The sequence below is a fragment of the Lissotriton vulgaris genome, unplaced genomic scaffold, assembly GCF_964263255.1.
Source record: "Lissotriton vulgaris unplaced genomic scaffold, aLisVul1.2 SCAFFOLD_2915, whole genome shotgun sequence".
NCBI classification, from domain to species: Eukaryota; Metazoa; Chordata; class Amphibia; order Caudata; family Salamandridae; genus Lissotriton; species Lissotriton vulgaris.
In genome coordinates, this window is record NW_028245084.1 from 133,059 (window position 1) to 150,779 (window position 17,721).

The window sequence follows — 17,721 nt, forward strand, 5'->3', positions numbered from 1 at the left end:
TCCGAGCGCTACAAAGCCCGTCTCTAGCACTGCTGTGAGCCTGTATCCACGCACACTACGGAGGGGGCTGAGTGATCCCTTCCCACGGCCCCGCGGTTGGAGAGCCACCCCCACAGGCCTTCTGGGGGGGGGCACAATCCAGGTGCTCCCCACCTCGCATGGCATGTCCTCCGTCCCTAGCCCTCCCAGTCCCTCCTCTCCCCTCTGTAGGGTTAACTTTATGACTGGGCTGAACCCAGCTCCCCGCTGCCCGTCCCTTCCCCGCCTTCACTCCCCTTCCCCCGCCCGCTCCAGGCCGGGTCTGCTCTGGAGGGGGGTCCAGTAAAGCCCCCGGTCATGCCATGTCCCCCTACCTTGGGGGAGGGGCGCAAACCAAGGGGCATAACAGACAGTCATCAACATCAATTATCCCTCGGGTGGGGGTGACTAGAGGGTGTTTTTAGGACTGCCCCTACCCCCGCCCCACCTCCCCCTGACCACTCCCCCCTGGATGACGCGCTTCTAACGTCACTGGCAATGGCGGAGCGACCACATAAGTCCTGAATGTCAGACTAAACCAGGAGAATTCTTTTCACCCCGAAGTGCTGCAGGTGAGGTGAGCGCGCCGTGTGATCTGCTGCAGGTGAGGTGAGCGCGCCGTGTGATCTGCGGCAGGTGAGGTGAGCGCGCCGTGTGATCTGCTGCAGGTGAGATGTTGGGTGGGAGACACAGACCCTGTGAAGTGAGCGCGCCGTGTGATCTGCGGCAGGTGAGGTGAGCGCGCCGTGTGATCTGCGGCAGGTGAGGTGAGCGCGCCTTGTTATCTGCGGCAGGTGAGGTGAGCGCGCCGTGTGATCTGCGGCAGGTGAGGTGAGCGCGCCGTGTGATCTGCTGCAGGTGAGCGCGCCGTGTGATCTGCTGCAGGTGAGGTGAGCGCGCCGTGTGATCTGCGGCAGGTGAGGTGAGCGCGCCGTGTGATCTGCGGCAGGTGAGGTGAGCGCGGCAGGTGAGGTGAGCGCGCCGTGTGATCTGCGGCAGGTGAGGTGAGCGCGCCGTGTGATCTGCTGCAGGTGAGGTGAGCGCGCCGTGTGATCTGCTGCAGGTGAGTTGAGCGCGCCGTGTGATCTGCTGCAGGTGAGCGCGCCGTGTGATCTGCTGCAGGTGAGGTGAGCCGTGTGATGTGCTGCAGGTGAGGTGAGCCGTGTGATCTGCTGCAGGTGAGTTGTTGGTGGCAGACACTGACACTCGCATTACTTTCACCCGGGGGTGCTGTGTTTGTACTTCCTGCAGTTTGCAGCCGCGTGTTTCAAGCCGAAGTGTAATGTTGTAAGTAATAGACGCGGGCGCTGGGTACATAAAGACTGTTCTAATTGTATTTCAAGAGACCGCCTGCACTAGAGCAAGACTTGCTTTGTTTTTACCCCTCCTATCCAGGGCCTTGTCTCTAATCCAGTGCAATCAATCAATCAAGGAAGCATTTGTAGCGCGCGCTACTCACCCGTCTCAAGGGTCTCAAGGCGCAGAGGAGGAGGGGGGGGGGGGGGGGGGGCAGCTGCTAATGCTCCAACAGCCGGCTCTTGAGAAGTGTCCTGAAGGTCCGCAGGTCCTGGGTGTGTCGCAGGTGGATGGGGAGGGTGTTCCATGTCTTGGCGGCGGTGTGTCAGTAGGATCTGCTGCCGGTGGTCGTTCGGTGGATGCATGGAACGGTGGCAGCGAGGGTGAGGTAGGTGGAGCGCAGCTGGCGGTTGGGAGTGTAGAAGGTCAGTCGTCTGTTGAGGTACGTTGGTCCGGCGTCATGGAGTGCTTTGTGTGCGTGGGTGAGGAGCTTGAAGGTGGTACTCTTGTTGACGGGGAGCCAGTGCAGGTCCCTCGGGTGGCCAGTGATGGGGCTGTGGCGGGAACGTCAAGGACGAGGCATGCAGAGGCGTTCTGTATGCGTTGATGTCTTTTCTGGAGTTTGGTCGTGGTCCCCCATAGTCCAGCCTGCTGGTGACGAGGGCCTGGGTGACCGTTCTTCTGGATCCGGTGCGGATCCATCTGTAGATCTTGCGAAGCATGCAGAGGGTGTTAAAGCAGGAGGAGATGGCATTGACTTGCTGGCTCAATGTCAGTGATGAGTCCAGGATGAACTCCAGGTTACGTGCGTTGTCGGGTGTCGACGCAGCTCACAGCAAGGCTGGCCACCAGGAGTTGTCCCAGGCGGAGGGGGTGGAGCTGAGGATGAGGACCTCCAACTTGTCCGAGTTCAGTTTCCGGCGACTGTTCTTCATCCATTCAGCGATGGCCTTCATTCCTCCGTTGAAGTTGGTTTAGGCGGTGGCAGGGTCCATGGTGAGGGAGAGGATCAGCTGGGCATTGTCGGCGTATGAGACGATTTTGAGTTTGTGCGATCGGACGATGTTGGCGAGAGGTGTCATGTAGTCGTTGAAAAGGGTCGGGCTGAGGATGATCCTTGGGGTACGCCGCAGGTGATCTTGGTGGCTTCGAATCGGAATGGAGGGAGGCGAACTCTCTCTGTTCTGTCAGTGAGGAAGGAGGTGATCCAGTCCAGGGTTTTGTCGCAGATCCCTGCGTTGTGGAGGTGTGCGCATAGAATGTGGTGGCAGATGGTGTCGAAGGCGGCAGAGAGGTCTAGGAGGATGAGGGCCGCAGTTTCGCCGTTGTACAGCAGGGTCCTGATGTCATTGGCGGCGGCGATGAGGGCAGTTTTGGTGCAGTGGTTGCAGCGGAATCCGGATTGGGAGAGTCCAGGGTCTTATTCTCTTCGAGGAAGCGGGTCAGTTGTCTGTTGACGATCTTCTCGATGACTTTTGCAGGGAGATGGGATGGAAGTTCTTGAGGTCCTTTGGGTCTGTCTTGGGTTTCTTGAGTTAGGGTGCTGATCTCTGCGGGTTTCCAACTCCCCGGAAGGTGGCGGTCTCGAAGATGCTGCTGGAGATCTTCCGGAGTTGTGGTGCGATGATGGAGCTCGCTTTGTTGAAGATGTGGTGAGGGGTGGGGTCTGATGGTGAGCTGAAGTGGATGGTGTTCATGGCTTTGACTGTGCCTTATTCATTGACGTGGTTCCAGGAGAGCAGGAGGCTGGTGTGACTGGGGGGCGGTGAGTCTGAGGTATCGACAGCTGTCGGGGGAGTCTGAGTGTTGAAGCTGTTGTGGATGTCTATGATCTTGCGGTGGAAGAAGGTGGCTAAAGAGTCTCAGAGGTCTTGATACGACAGGATGTCGCTAGAGCTGGAGCTGGGGTTGGCGATTTCCTTCACGATGTTGAAGAGCTCTTTGCTGTTGTGTGCATTGTTGTCGATACGTTCCTTAAAGGAGGTCCTTTTGGCAGTTCGAATGAGTTGGTGGTGCCTGCGGCTGGCGTTCTTGAGGGCTGCGTGGTTGTCCGGTGTCTTCTCATGGTGCCACTTCTTCTTAGTCTTCGGCAGGTCTGCTTGGATGTCTGGAGGTCGGTGGTGAACATATTGGCCCTTCTGTTGGTGCGTCTGTTTGAGGGTTTCTTGATCGGGGCGAGAGTGTTGGCGCAGTCGTCGATCCATTGCCTGAGGTTGCAGGCGGCTGTGTCAGTGACGGTGTGGTTGGTAGGTCAGTGTCGGGTGAGGGTGGTGATTAGCTGGTCTTCGGTGACCTTGTTCCAGCTGCGGTTGGGGATCCGTTGTGTGTGTTGTTTTTCTTGAAGGAGAATTGAATGTAGTGGTGGTCGGTCCAGTGGAGTTCGGTGGTGTGGCTGAAAGTGACGTGGCTGCTGGCGGAGAAGATGGGGTCGAGCATGTGTCCGGCGAAGTGAGTTGGTGTCGTGACAAGCTGTTTGAGTCGGAGGTTAGCGAGGTTGTCCAGCAGGGTGGTGGAGTTGCTGTTGTTAGTGTTCTCAAGGAGGATGTAGTCTCTGGGGGCCTGGGCGTGCGAGCTGAAGACGCCTGTGATGGAGACGCTGAACTGTGGCAGAGGCCAGGGGGTCTGTAGAAGAGGGTTCCTCTGAGGGTGGTGTTGGAATTGATGTGGATCTAGAAGTGCAGGAGTTCGGCAGTGCTGAATGTTGTCTTCGGTGTTGGTCAAGATTCTGAGGGTATTTCTGTGGACGATGGCGATTCCTCCTCCTGGTCTGTTGTTACGGTCTCTGCGGCTGATCTTGTAGCTAACCGGGATGGCTATGGCAATATTGGGTGCCGATGAGGGGTTCAACCAGGTCTCTGTCAGGAAAGCGACGTCCGGGCAGGATGAGTCAAGCAGGTCCCAGAGTTCGACGGAGCGGGTGTTGAGCAGTATGCATCTGAGATGGTTTTGGCCTGCCCTGGTGGGAGGGGCAGGTCGTGCTGGTGTATGCTGGCTGGTGAAGCTGCAGTTTCGGCAGGTGAAGGGTCCGTGGGTGTGCTTCGGGGTGGCCTGGAAGCAGGTAGATGAATGGCCGGCGTTGAGTGCGGGAGGATGTTGGCGTTGTAGCGGTGTCGTAGCACTCGCGTGGGCCAGGGGGTCTGGCGCTGGGCGCAGTCCAGGCACGGGCGGGCGCATCTGGGCTTGCCTTAGGCGCCTAGCGGCCTCAATTAAGAAGTGGAGGTGGGAGGGAGGAGCAGCTGGGAGGCGGGAGGGGGGAGCAAATGGGCTAGTAAGGGGGGGGCGGGCTTCAAGGGATGCAGCAGCGGGAAGGGGAGAATATGCGGAATAGCAAGGACAAGAGAGATAGGAGAAAAGGCAAATGAGGCAGATAGAAGCAAAATGAACGCAAAAGAGGTGAAATGCAGTGAGAATCAAAAGTGAATAGAAAAGCGGAAGGCAGGCAAAGGGGAAAAACAGATGAGAGGGCAGGCAGAAACTCGCAGGGAGGGCGGGAGCAAGGGCACAAACTGGTGGCGCTGTGCGGCGTGGGGAGCGACCAGCTTGTAACATTTCCAATCTTACATAGGTGTCTAGGAACAATTTAATAAAAAAATCACCGCTCAGACTGCCACTCCTGTTGGGTACTCCTACTCTCACTCAGAGCTCATCTTGGGTGTATCCCACTCTGAATACATATTGGGTGTACCCCTCTCCGAATACATATTGGGTGTTCCCTCCCCCCAATCAGAGCACATATTAGTATACCCTCCTCCCACTCAAAGCACATATTGGGTGTTCCCTCCCCCCACTCAGAGCACATATTGGGTGTACCCTCCTCCCACTTGGAGCATATATTTTGATGTCAGAATGTTTTTAATGGAGTTCCCTCCACCCAAGCTATTTATTGGCTGAGTAGGGTACATTAATGGTGGCAGTAGGTTGGCTGTGAGGACCACGGGCGTGTTCAAGTTGGTGCTTGCATGCATTCTCTGCTGTTTGTGTCTTTGGACGGTGTGGTGGAGTGGGTGTAGCGGGCCGGAAAAGCAGGCGAGGAGGCCGTATGTAGTGGGCAATAGTTGGCTTTTATTACGGTTGTACAGTACAGATAGTTCCAACAGGCGGAAGGTGTGGCTCCAGGCGATGGACTCTGGGTTGGTCTTCTCTCGTACTTGGCGTCCACCGATGGTCCGGGGAAGGTTCCGATGACGGGGAGGCTCCCAGGAGGACCGGAAGAGAGAGGAAAAACAAGGGACCGTTAGTCCTATCCAGCAAGTACCGAGACTCAACTGTATACCGTCACCCGGGTAGTGTGGGAAGGGGCGGAAAGCGACAGTGCGGGAAGGAAGGTACCGGGAGGACGGAAGGTAGGGCGGGAAGATAGAGAGGGTGCTGGGGTGGGGCGTGAGAGTAGCGGAAGGGTTCTTGAAGTGAAGTGCTATATACGTATTATACAGTGCAGGGGGCGGTGAGACTATGGAGAGAGGGTATATCTACAGGGACTTTAACACGGACTCCTAATGAGTAGGGATAAAGGAGGCAAAAAGGCACTCACGCGGTCCGCCGTAACTCTCCAGTGAGTTACGGCCGCTCTACAGCCACCTCCAAGGGACTCCACCACTCCTCTGTCCACACTTCGTCCTCGCACGTCTGTTCTCCTTCTCCGTCTCCGTCTCCAGCCAGAGGGTCCTGCCACGAAGCTCCGACGACGGGTTGTGTTGAATCCCTGGTTTTATCCTGTGCTGGCTCTGCCTTTGGGGCGGGACTTCCGGGGTCATCGTGATGTGGTTCCTCCGGCCCTGTCGTTCTGGTTGGCTCCTGTGGAAGAGAGAAGGGCGGGGTTTCGTTGGTGATGGCAGGTGTTCGGCGTCCTGCCTCGGTGGCGGCGTTTTCATGACAGGTAGTCAGTCCCGGGGGTGCCGGACAAGGTACGCGAGGGAGAGGGCGGCCGCCTGGTAGGGGTTTGCGGGTCGTCGCCTCACATCCCCTTCCCCTAGCTGTCCTTCTTGTAGCAGAGGGAGAATGTGGGTACCGGGACAGAAAATCTGCATTACCTTGGTCGGAGCCCTTTCTATGTTTGGTTTGAAAATGAAAGGGTTGGAGAGACAAAAACCATCGTAGGACCCGGTCATTTTGCCCTTTGTTCCGAGCCATCCACTCCAGAGGGGCGTGGCCTGTGTAGAGGATAAAATCTCTACCCTCTAGGTAGTACCGCAGGCTTTCCACTGCCCATTTGATGGCTAAGGCTTCTTTTTCTACAACTGCATATTGTTTTTCTCGGGGAAATAATTTGCGGCTCACATAGAGAATGGGACGCTCGTTCCCCAGGGCATCTTTTTGGGATAACACGGCCCCTAACCCATGGTCTGACGCATCCGTTTGTAGGATGAAAGGGACCGAATAATTTGGGGGTACCAACACCGGACCGGAGGTCAAGGCGCTTTTAAGGTCGGTAAATGCCCGCCAGGCTTCAGAGGAGGGATTCCGGAGCATCTCATCTGACCGGTTTGATTTTTTAAGCAGGTCCGTAAGGGCTGCCGCTCGTTGGGAAAAATTGGGCACAAAGCGCCTATAATACCCAAGGAGACCCAGGAAGGCTCGGAGATCCTTCTTTGTTTGGGGAAACGGAAGGGACCGGATAGCCGCAGTTTTACTGTCTTGGGGTCTTATCAGGCCGTCCCCCAGAAGATATCCCAGGTATTTCACCGTTTTCGCCGGCAATGTGGTTTTGGCTGGATTGATGGCGAATCCGTATGACCCTAAGGAGGTGATGACACTGGAGAGGTGTCTTAAGTGTTGGGGCCAGCTGTCGCTAAAGATGACGATGTCATCTAGATAGGCGCCTGCGTAAGGGGTATGGGGTCTCAAGACGTGGTTCATAGCCCGTTGGAAAGTGGCGGGTGCGCCATGAAGTCCAAAGGGCATGACGAGGAATTGGTACAACCCATCAGGGGTAGAAAAGGCCGTCTTCTTTCTGTCTTGTTCGCGGAGGGGTATCTGCCAGTACCCCTTGCAGAGATCGAGTGTTGAGATGAATTTGGCCTGGCCTATTCTTTCAATCATTTCGTCGACCCGGGGCAAGGGGTAGGTGTCGAAGTTAGAGACCTTATTAACCTCCCGGAAGTCGATGCAAAAACGGACCGAGCCGTCGGGTTTCGGTACCAAAACAATAGGAGAGTTCCACTCGCTGACTGAGGGCTCAATTATTCCCATTTGTTGCATGGCTTCTATTTCCTGTCGGATAACACTCCTACGGGCCTCTGGTACTCTATAAGGCCTCAGGCGGACCACTTTCCCCGGTTCGGTTTCTATCTTGTGTTCAGTGACCGTGGTTCGACCGGGGAAGGAGGAGAAGACGTCTTTCAGGGGTTCCAAGGTGTGTCGTAGTTCCTGGATTTGTACGGAGTTTAGTTCTGGGTCAAGACAAGGGTCGAAGGAGAACTGGAGACTTCTATTGGTTCCTGACAGCACCGGACGGAGTCCTTCCCATTTTTTCAGCAGGTTGACGAGGAAGATTTGGGAGGTGCCCCGTGTGGGATCCAACTCCACCTCGTATGTGACTGGTGTCACCTGCCAAAGGATGGGGTAGGGTCCTTGCCATTGTCCTATTAATTTATGATCTGACGAGGGCATCATAAGGAGAACTAGGTCGTTAACAGAAAAGACCCGACTGCGAGTGCCCTTATCATACTGTCTCTTTTGGTTATCCTGGGCAGTCTCTAGATTTTGCCTGACGATATCCCGTATCATAGACAGGTGAGTCTTTAGGTTTTCCATATATTCAGGGAGCGGACGGGTCCGGTCTGGTTCAGCTTCCCAGGCTTCCTGGGCCATGTCCAGCAGGGTACGAGGGGGTCGTCCGTACAGCAATTCATAAGGGGAGTATCCGGTGCTGCTCTGGGTTTTGCAACGGATCGCAAATAAGGCCAAAGGGAGCATGTCTTCCCATCTCTTTGCTTCTAGGCCTATGAGTTTTTTTAGCGTCTGTTTTATTGGCGCGTTATATCGTTCTACCAGCCCGTCTGTTTGCGGGTGATAAGCGGACGTCCGGATTTGTTTGATTCCCAACTCCGCACATACCCGCTTCATAAGGGCTGAAACAAACGGTGTGCCTTGGTCGGTGAGTATTTCTCAGGGAAAGCCAACCCGAGAAAACAAGGAGATCAGGGCTTTTGCTATAGCTTGGGTAGTAGGTTGGCGGAGAGGTATGGCCTCCGGAAAGCGGGTGGCATAATCGACTATGACCAACGCATAGCGACACCCGCTACGGGAGGGCAAGAGGGGACCGATTATATCCATCCCTATGCGGCTGAAGGGCACATCTATGACAGGGAGGGGTTGTAAAGGGACCCGGGGTGGCCTGTGTCGACTGTTCTTTTGGCATACTACGCATTCGCGACAGTAAGTCTTGATCCTTTGATACACCCCAGGCCAATAGAACTTCTCCAAGATGGCTTGGCTGGTTTTTTCGTCCCCGAAATGTCCTCCCAGGAGATGACTGTGTGCCAGGAAAAGGACTTTGTCTTGGAAGGGGCCGGGGATAAGCAACTGTGCATTTTGTTGGGGCCCCCCTTTTCGGTATAGCAAACCACTTTTTTTAAAGAAGTAAGGACCTACTTGTAAGGGGTCTTCGTGATCAAGTGCTTTTCCCCAGGCCTCCTGTAGGAGAGGATCTTCCTGCTGGGCGGCCCTGAACTCGCGATCGGTCTGCCAGGGGTGCTCTTCAATGATGGCGGGATAAGCGCTGACGTGCTCCTTCTTTTCTCTCCTTTTCTGACTCCTAGGTTTGTGGGGTTTGGGTTCGGGTACTGGATCGGGATATTCAGGATAGGGAGCATCTTTCCACCACTGGGTTAGAGAGTCGGAAGTCTTTTGCAGGAGGGTTGGTAGTCCCCGATAATCGCTCCCTAGGATAGCTTGTTCTGGCAGGGCAGGTACCAGGCCCACGGTGAGAGAGGTGCCGGGGTCTTGGGAGTTCTGGACTCGTACCTGAGTCGTGGGGTATTGTTTGGTATCGCCATGTACACATTGGATGGCTACGACCCCCGTGGGATTGCTGAGGGGTTGTGCGAGGTCTTGTGGTCGAAGGACGCTCTGCCGGCATCCGGTATCGGCGAGGGCCCTCAGTGGCTGTCCGTTGATGGACACTGGACAGTAGAACGGTGGCGGGGAATACCCAGGAGGGGTACACAGATAGTTTCTGACAAAGCCGACCTCCATCGGTTCCTCTTTCTGCGGGCACATCCGGGCGATGTGTCCGAACCCTCCACAGGAATAGCACTGGGGACCAGGAGAGGGGGTTCGGAACACTACCGGGGAAGGAAATAGGGGGGTTGGTTTAGGTCGGCGTCCCTGGGGAGGTCGGATCGGGCGAGTAGTCGCAGTAGGCAAGGGCCTGTGCGGGTGGTCGTCCTTACCCCGTTGAAGTTCCTGTGCCCGGCTATAGGCAGACGCTATCTCTATGGCTGTCTCTAGCGTGAGTCTGGAGTGCTGCCTCACCCAGCGCTGGGTGGCCGGGTGTAATGAGTTAAGGAATTGCTCCAGATACATTTTTTCTAGAATATCGTCCTTGGTGGAGGTTTCCGGGCGCAACCACCGGTTTGCGAGATCCCGGATCCTGAAAGAGAGAGCTCTGGGGTTCTCTTAGGGTTTTTCCTTGGCCTGGCGTAGTTTCACCCTGTAGGTATCATCGTCAATGCCAAGGCGTTCTAATATACATCTTTTAATGTCGGCATAGGGCGTATTACCCTGGATGTTGGCCTGTTGGTAGGCTGCTTGGAGGTCACCGGTGAGGAGCGGACCTAGATACTGTCCCCAACGATCAGCAGGCCAGTTAGCAGCTTGGGCTATTCGTTCGAAGTTTGTGAAAAAGTAGTCCGGGTCTTCTCCGGGGACATACTTTTGAAGAACTACAGAGGGGAGAGAGGTCATCGGTCTTGGTTGACCCAGAGCGTCTGTTAGCTTTGTCATAGTCTGTTCATGAGTCACCCCCCTGACCCTTCAGGACATCGTGGAGCTGCCCTCTGTCGTCTTCGGCAGTTTTCAGGAACTGCTCCATAAGTTTCCCGAATTGTTCTTGGGACTCCGCCATTTTCCTCACTACGGCCTCCATACCTCCAGCAGATCCCACTTCTGACACCAGATGTGGTGGAGTGGGTGTAGCGGGCCGGAAAAGCAGGCGAGGAGGCCGTATGTAGTGGGCAATAGTTGGCTTTTATTACGGTTGTACAGTACAGATAGTTCCAACAGGCGGAAGGTGTGGCTCCAGGCGATGGACTCTGGGTTGGTCTTCTCTCGTACTTGGCGTCCACCGATGGTCCGGGGAAGGTTCCGATGACGGGGAGGCTCCCAGGAGGACCGGAAGAGAGAGGAAAAACAAGGGACCGTTAGTCCTATCCAGCAAGTACCGAGACTCAACTGTATACTGTCACCCGGGTAGTGTGGGAAGGGGCGGAAAGCGACAGTGCGGGAAGGAAGGTACCGGGAGGACGGAAGGTAGGGCGGGAAGATAGAGAGGGTGCTGGGGTGGGGCGTGAGAGTAGCGGAAGGGTCCTTGAAGTGAAGTGCTATATACGTATTATACAGTGCAGGGGGCGGTGAGACTATGGAGAGAGGGTATATGTACAGGGACTTTAACACGGACTCCTAATGAGTAGGGATAAAGGAGGCAAAAAGGCACTCACGCGGTCCGCCGTAACTCTCCAGTGAGTTACGGCCGCTCTACAGCCACCTCCAAGGGACTCCACCACTCCTCTGTCCACACTTCGTCCTCGCACGTCTGTTCTCCTTCTCCGTCTCCGTCTCCAGCCAGAGGGTCCTGCCACGAAGCTCCGACGACGGGTTGTGTTGAATCCCTGGTTTTATCCTGTGCTGGCTCTGCCTTTGGGGCGGGACTTCCGGGGTCATCGTGATGTGGTTCCTCCGGCCCTGTCGTTCTGGTTGGCTCCGTGTGATCTGCTGCAGGTGAGGTGAGCGCGCCGTGTGATCTGCGGCAGGTGAGGTGAGCGCGCCGTGTGATCTGCTGCAGGTGAGATGTTGGGTGGGAGACACAGACCCTGTGAAGTGAGCGCGCCGTGTGATCTGCGGCAGGTGAGGTGAGCGCGCCGTGTGATCTGCGGCAGGTGAGGTGAGCGCGCCTTGTTATCTGCGGCAGGTGAGGTGAGCGCGCCGTGTGATCTGCGGCAGGTGAGGTGAGCGCGCCGTGTGATCTGCTGCAGGTGAGCGCGCCGTGTGATCTGCTGCAGGTGAGGTGAGCGCGCCGTGTGATCTGCGGCAGGTGAGGTGAGCGCGCCGTGTGATCTGCGGCAGGTGAGGTGAGCGCGGCAGGTGAGGTGAGCGCGCCGTGTGATCTGCGGCAGGTGAGGTGAGCGCGCCGTGTGATCTGCTGCAGGTGAGGTGAGCGCGCCGTGTGATCTGCTGCAGGTGAGTTGAGCGCGCCGTGTGATCTGCTGCAGGTGAGCGCGCCGTGTGATCTGCTGCAGGTGAGGTGAGCCGTGTGATGTGCTGCAGGTGAGGTGAGCCGTGTGATCTGCTGCAGGTGAGTTGTTGGTGGCAGACACTGACACTCGCATTACTTTCACCCGGGGGTGCTGTGTTTGTACTTCCTGCAGTTTGCAGCCGCGTGTTTCAAGCCGAAGTGTAATGTTGTAAGTAATAGACGCGGGCGCTGGGTACATAAAGACTGTTCTAATTGTATTTCAAGAGACCGCCTGCACTAGAGCAAGACTTGCTTTGTTTTTACCCCTCCTATCCAGGGCCTTGTCTCTAATCCAGTGCAATCAATCAATCAAGGAAGCATTTGTAGCGCGCGCTACTCACCCGTCTCAAGGGTCTCAAGGCGCAGAGGAGGAGGAGGGGGGGGGGGGGGGGGGGGAGCTGCTAATGCTCCAACAGCCGGCTCTTGAGAAGTGTCCTGAAGGTCCGCAGGTCCTGGGTGTGTCGCAGGTGGATGGGGAGGGTGTTCCATGTCTTGGCGGCGGTGTGTCAGTAGGATCTGCTGCCGGTGGTCGTTCGGTGGATGCATGGAACGGTGGCAGCGAGGGTGAGGTAGGTGGAGCGCAGCTGGCGGTTGGGAGTGTAGAAGGTCAGTCGTCTGTTGAGGTACGTTGGTCCGGCGTCATGGAGTGCTTTGTGTGCGTGGGTGAGGAGCTTGAAGGTGGTACTCTTGTTGACGGGGAGCCAGTGCAGGTCCCTCGGGTGGCCAGTGATGGGGCTGTGGCGGGAACGTCAAGGACGAGGCATGCAGAGGCGTTCTGTATGCGTTGATGTCTTTTCTGGAGTTTGGTCGTGGTCCCCCATAGTCCAGCCTGCTGGTGACGAGGGCCTGGGTGACCGTTCTTCTGGATCCGGTGCGGATCCATCTGTAGATCTTGCGAAGCATGCAGAGGGTGTTAAAGCAGGAGGAGATGGCATTGACTTGCTGGCTCAATGTCAGTGATGAGTCCAGGATGAACTCCAGGTTACGTGCGTTGTCGGGTGTCGACGCAGCTCACAGCAAGGCTGGCCACCAGGAGTTGTCCCAGGCGGAGGGGGTGGAGCTGAGGATGAGGACCTCCAACTTGTCCGAGTTCAGTTTCCGGCGACTGTTCTTCATCCATTCAGCGATGGCCTTCATTCCTCCGTTGAAGTTGGTTTAGGCGGTGGCAGGGTCCATGGTGAGGGAGAGGATCAGCTGGGCATTGTCGGCGTATGAGACGATTTTGAGTTTGTGCGATCGGACGATGTTGGCGAGAGGTGTCATGTAGTCGTTGAAAAGGGTCGGGCTGAGGATGATCCTTGGGGTACGCCGCAGGTGATCTTGGTGGCTTCGAATCGGAATGGAGGGAGGCGAACTCTCTCTGTTCTGTCAGTGAGGAAGGAGGTGATCCAGTCCAGGGTTTTGTCGCAGATCCCTGCGTTGTGGAGGTGTGCGCATAGAATGTGGTGGCAGATGGTGTCGAAGGCGGCAGAGAGGTCTAGGAGGATGAGGGCCGCAGTTTCGCCGTTGTACAGCAGGGTCCTGATGTCATTGGCGGCGGCGATGAGGGCAGTTTTGGTGCAGTGGTTGCAGCGGAATCCGGATTGGGAGAGTCCAGGGTCTTATTCTCTTCGAGGAAGCGGGTCAGTTGTCTGTTGACGATCTTCTCGATGACTTTTGCAGGGAGATGGGATGGAAGTTCTTGAGGTCCTTTGGGTCTGTCTTGGGTTTCTTGAGTTAGGGTGCTGATCTCTGCGGGTTTCCAACTCCCCGGAAGGTGGCGGTCTCGAAGATGCTGCTGGAGATCTTCCGGAGTTGTGGTGCGATGATGGAGCTCGCTTTGTTGAAGATGTGGTGAGGGGTGGGGTCTGATGGTGAGCTGAAGTGGATGGTGTTCATGGCTTTGACTGTGCCTTATTCATTGACGTGGTTCCAGGAGAGCAGGAGGCTGGTGTGACTGGGGGGCGGTGAGTCTGAGGTATCGACAGCTGTCGGGGGAGTCTGAGTGTTGAAGCTGTTGTGGATGTCTATGATCTTGCGGTGGAAGAAGGTGGCTAAAGAGTCTCAGAGGTCTTGATACGACAGGATGTCGCTAGAGCTGGAGCTGGGGTTGGCGATTTCCTTCACGATGTTGAAGAGCTCTTTGCTGTTGTGTGCATTGTTGTCGATACGTTCCTTAAAGGAGGTCCTTTTGGCAGTTCGAATGAGTTGGTGGTGCCTGCGGCTGGCGTTCTTGAGGGCTGCGTGGTTGTCCGGTGTCTTCTCATGGTGCCACTTCTTCTTAGTCTTCGGCAGGTCTGCTTGGATGTCTGGAGGTCGGTGGTGAACATATTGGCCCTTCTGTTGGTGCGTCTGTTTGAGGGTTTCTTGATCGGGGCGAGAGTGTTGGCGCAGTCGTCGATCCATTGCCTGAGGTTGCAGGCGGCTGTGTCAGTGACGGTGTGGTTGGTAGGTCAGTGTCGGGTGAGGGTGGTGATTAGCTGGTCTTCGGTGACCTTGTTCCAGCTGCGGTTGGGGATCCGTTGTGGGTGGTTGTGTGTGTTGTTTTTCTTGAAGGAGAATTGAATGTAGTGGTGGTCGGTCCAGTGGAGTTCGGTGGTGTGGCTGAAAGTGACGTGGCTGCTGGCGGAGAAGATGGGGTCGAGCATGTGTCCGGCGAAGTGAGTTGGTGTCGTGACAAGCTGTTTGAGTCGGAGGTTAGCGAGGTTGTCCAGCAGGGTGGTGGAGTTGCTGTTGTTAGTGTTCTCAAGGAGGATGTAGTCTCTGGGGGCCTGGGCGTGCGAGCTGAAGACGCCTGTGATGGAGACGCTGAACTGTGGCAGAGGCCAGGGGGTCTGTAGAAGAGGGTTCCTCTGAGGGTGGTGTTGGAATTGATGTGGATCTAGAAGTGCAGGAGTTCGGCAGTGCTGAATGTTGTCTTCGGTGTTGGTCAAGATTCTGAGGGTATTTCTGTGGACGATGGCGATTCCTCCTCCTGGTCTGTTGTTACGGTCTCTGCGGCTGATCTTGTAGCTAACCGGGATGGCTATGGCAATATTGGGTGCCGATGAGGGGTTCAACCAGGTCTCTGTCAGGAAAGCGACGTCCGGGCAGGATGAGTCAAGCAGGTCCCAGAGTTCGACGGAGCGGGTGTTGAGCAGTATGCATCTGAGATGGTTTTGGCCTGCCCTGGTGGGAGGGGCAGGTCGTGCTGGTGTATGCTGGCTGGTGAAGCTGCAGTTTCGGCAGGTGAAGGGTCCGTGGGTGTGCTTCGGGGTGGCCTGGAAGCAGGTAGATGAATGGCCGGCGTTGAGTGCGGGAGGATGTTGGCGTTGTAGCGGTGTCGTAGCACTCGCGTGGGCCAGGGGGTCTGGCGCTGGGCGCAGTCCAGGCACGGGCGGGCGCATCTGGGCTTGCCTTAGGCGCCTAGCGGCCTCAATTAAGAAGTGGAGGTGGGAGGGAGGAGCAGCTGGGAGGCGGGAGGGGGGAGCAAATGGGCTAGTAAGGGGGGGGCGGGCTTCAAGGGATGCAGCAGCGGGAAGGGGAGAATATGCGGAATAGCAAGGACAAGAGAGATAGGAGAAAAGGCAAATGAGGCAGATAGAAGCAAAATGAACGCAAAAGAGGTGAAATGCAGTGAGAATCAAAAGTGAATAGAAAAGCGGAAGGCAGGCAAAGGGGAAAAACAGATGAGAGGGCAGGCAGAAACTCGCAGGGAGGGCGGGAGCAAGGGCACAAACTGGTGGCGCTGTGCGGCGTGGGGAGCGACCAGCTTGTAACATTTCCAATCTTACATAGGTGTCTAGGAACAATTTAATAAAAAAATCACCGCTCAGACTGCCACTCCTGTTGGGTACTCCTACTCTCACTCAGAGCTCATCTTGGGTGTATCCCACTCTGAATACATATTGGGTGTACCCCTCTCCGAATACATATTGGGTGTTCCCTCCCCCCAATCAGAGCACATATTAGTATACCCTCCTCCCACTCAAAGCACATATTGGGTGTTCCCTCCCCCCACTCAGAGCACATATTGGGTGTACCCTCCTCCCACTTGGAGCATATATTTTGATGTCAGAATGTTTTTAATGGAGTTCCCTCCACCCAAGCTATTTATTGGCTGAGTAGGGTACATTAATGGTGGCAGTAGGTTGGCTGTGAGGACCACGGGCGTGTTCAAGTTGGTGCTTGCATGCATTCTCTGCTGTTTGTGTCTTTGGACGGTGTGGTGGAGTGGGTGTAGCGGGCCGGAAAAGCAGGCGAGGAGGCCGTATGTAGTGGGCAATAGTTGGCTTTTATTACGGTTGTACAGTACAGATAGTTCCAACAGGCGGAAGGTGTGGCTCCAGGCGATGGACTCTGGGTTGGTCTTCTCTCGTACTTGGCGTCCACCGATGGTCCGGGGAAGGTTCCGATGACGGGGAGGCTCCCAGGAGGACCGGAAGAGAGAGGAAAAACAAGGGACCGTTAGTCCTATCCAGCAAGTACCGAGACTCAACTGTATACCGTCACCCGGGTAGTGTGGGAAGGGGCGGAAAGCGACAGTGCGGGAAGGAAGGTACCGGGAGGACGGAAGGTAGGGCGGGAAGATAGAGAGGGTGCTGGGGTGGGGCGTGAGAGTAGCGGAAGGGTTCTTGAAGTGAAGTGCTATATACGTATTATACAGTGCAGGGGGCGGTGAGACTATGGAGAGAGGGTATATCTACAGGGACTTTAACACGGACTCCTAATGAGTAGGGATAAAGGAGGCAAAAAGGCACTCACGCGGTCCGCCGTAACTCTCCAGTGAGTTACGGCCGCTCTACAGCCACCTCCAAGGGACTCCACCACTCCTCTGTCCACACTTCGTCCTCGCACGTCTGTTCTCCTTCTCCGTCTCCGTCTCCAGCCAGAGGGTCCTGCCACGAAGCTCCGACGACGGGTTGTGTTGAATCCCTGGTTTTATCCTGTGCTGGCTCTGCCTTTGGGGCGGGACTTCCGGGGTCATCGTGATGTGGTTCCTCCGGCCCTGTCGTTCTGGTTGGCTCCTGTGGAAGAGAGAAGGGCGGGGTTTCGTTGGTGATGGCAGGTGTTCGGCGTCCTGCCTCGGTGGCGGCGTTTTCATGACAGGTAGTCAGTCCCGGGGGTGCCGGACAAGGTACGCGAGGGAGAGGGCGGCCGCCTGGTAGGGGTTTGCGGGTCGTCGCCTCACATCCCCTTCCCCTAGCTGTCCTTCTTGTAGCAGAGGGAGAATGTGGGTACCGGGACAGAAAATCTGCATTACCTTGGTCGGAGCCCTTTCTATGTTTGGTTTGAAAATGAAAGGGTTGGAGAGACAAAAACCATCGTAGGACCCGGTCATTTTGCCCTTTGTTCCGAGCCATCCACTCCAGAGGGGCGTGGTCTGTGTAGAGGATAAAATCTCTACCCTCTAGGTAGTACCGCAGGCTTTCCACTGCCCATTTGATGGCTAAGGCTTCTTTTTCTACAACTGCATATTGTTTTTCTCGGGGAAATAATTTGCGGCTCACATAGAGAATGGGACGCTCGTTCCCCAGGGCATCTTTTTGGGATAACACGGCCCCTAACCCATGGTCTGACGCATCCGTTTGTAGGATGAAAGGGACCGAATAATTTGGGGGTACCAACACCGGACCGGAGGTCAAGGCGCTTTTAAGGTCGGTAAATGCCCGCCAGGCTTCAGAGGAGGGATTCCGGAGCATCTCATCTGACCGGTTTGATTTTTTAAGCAGGTCCGTAAGGGCTGCCGCTCGTTGGGAAAAATTGGGCACAAAGCGCCTATAATACCCAAGGAGACCCAGGAAGGCTCGGAGATCCTTCTTTGTTTGGGGAAACGGAAGGGACCGGATAGCCGCAGTTTTACTGTCTTGGGGTCTTATCAGGCCGTCCCCCAGAAGATATCCCAGGTATTTCACCGTTTTCGCCGGCAATGTGGTTTTGGCTGGATTGATGGCGAATCCGTATGACCCTAAGGAGGTGATGACACTGGAGAGGTG

At 56.0% G+C, this 17,721-nt stretch overlaps 1 protein-coding gene across 1 annotated transcript in view; it reads left to right on the plus strand.

The window, feature by feature from the left end:
- Positions 1–509: 509 nt before the first annotated feature.
- Positions 510–17,721, plus strand: part of LOC147666542 (uncharacterized) — a 72,481-nt gene continuing 55,269 nt past the window's right edge. Inside the window, exon 1 of the mRNA XM_086949000.1 lies at positions 510–590. The gene's annotated coding sequence lies outside the window, so the exon portion shown is untranslated. The remainder of the gene's footprint in view (positions 591–17,721) is intronic.